A 1,735-nucleotide genomic window follows, 5' to 3' on the forward strand; every position below is an offset into this window, starting at 1 on the left:
GGACGTGCTCCAATGAAGCTATATCAAGTTGGTGCACCAATGGAAAGAGTAGCCGTCGACATTGCTGGTTCTCTGCCCCAAACTCGTGCTGGAAACAAGTACATTTGTGTGGTGATGGATTATTTCACCAAATGGCCTGAGGCATATGCAATACCAAATCAGGAAGCTACAACTGTAGCTTCGGCTATTAGTGACTTCTTCTTCAGATTTGGTATGCCATATGAACTGCATTCAGATCAAGGCCGCAACTTCAAATCGGCTGTGTTCCAAGAATGCTGCAAGTTGTTTGGCATCAGAAAGACCAGTACAACGCCACTTCACCCACAGTCCGATGGGATGGTAGAAAAGTACAAATGGACACTGGGACAGGAATTGGCAAAGTTTTGTAATAGTCGCCAAGATGACTGGGATGTCTTACTCCCTCCACTGTTGATGGCCTATAGGACAGCAGAGCATGAAGCCACTGAATACACTCCAGCAAAGTTGATGTTTGGTCGGGAACTTCGGTTACTAGTGGATCTGTTAACAGGATGCCCATCTTATGAAGAGTTGCCTGAAAATGTGTCAGAGTTTATGAAAGTGTTATCAGAAAGGATGGATGATATTCACCATCAAGTGCATTCAAACTTGAAAACGTCTGCTGATTCGATGAAGTTATCTTATGATAAGAGATCTACTGAAGTCAGCTTTGTACCAGGCGACAAGGTGTGGTTGTATAATCCCAGGAAGACCAAAGGGAAGTCTCCTAAGCTGTTTTTCCCATGGGAAGGCCCATATGACATAGTGGATCGTCTCTCAGATGTAACTTTACGAATAAAATGTGGTCGGCGAGGTAAGCCAAAGGTGGTGCATGCCAACAAGCTTTGGCGTTATCACGGTCCAGAACATTTTAGTTGGGACAAAGTGAAGAATGGAACAAATGACGCTGCTGAAGACGTGTCACCTGAAAAAGCCACTGTCCAAGAAGAAACTCTACTCGGTTTTGAGAAGGGAAACAGCAAAGCCCTTGATGAAGTTACTACCACTGATGTGACTATTACCACTTGATAGGACATTTCCTGATGAAGCAGATGAATCCCACACGAAGCAGAAGCCAACGAGACAGAGACCAGTACGAAGAAGACACGCCCCGTAAAATTAAGAGACTTTGTTGAATTTTAATTTTGTGCTTGTAAATTCTGTACATTCAATTAAGTTATTGTTAATTGTTTATTGATTTATTATATGTGGCTATTGTTCGGGACGAACAATACTAAGGAAGGGGCAGTGTTACGACAGCGGGGGTCACGTGATTCTAGTAACACGTCATATTCTCGAAGGTTCGTGAACCCTCGAGTGTTTACTAGATTTGCGGTATTCTTGTATAAATAAGACCGTCAAGAAGTGACGGCAACAATGTAGTTGAATTGCAGACAGAGATACAGACGACAATAGAGCCAAGCACGTGAATCGTTTGTTCGTTGTGACGTATAGTATTTGTTTAAATTATAGCGTGACTATGGAAATTAAGTGTATTGCAAAGTTGTATTCAGAAAGAATAAACCTGTTTTATTTAAGAAAGGTCTTGTATCGCTAAAGTTTCTTAGGAAAGCATTTTTTACGGAAAATTAACAAACGACTAGAGACGTAACAATATTATTACGTGTCTGCTTGTTTGTTAATTTCCGGTATAAATTATTTCCGAGGAACTTCAGCTATACAAGTCCCTTCTTGATTAAAACTAGTTTATTCTTTC

Source organism: Limulus polyphemus, unplaced genomic scaffold (genome assembly GCF_000517525.1).
Source record: "Limulus polyphemus unplaced genomic scaffold, Limulus_polyphemus-2.1.2 Scaffold783, whole genome shotgun sequence".
In the NCBI taxonomy this organism is placed as follows: domain Eukaryota; kingdom Metazoa; phylum Arthropoda; class Merostomata; order Xiphosura; family Limulidae; genus Limulus; species Limulus polyphemus.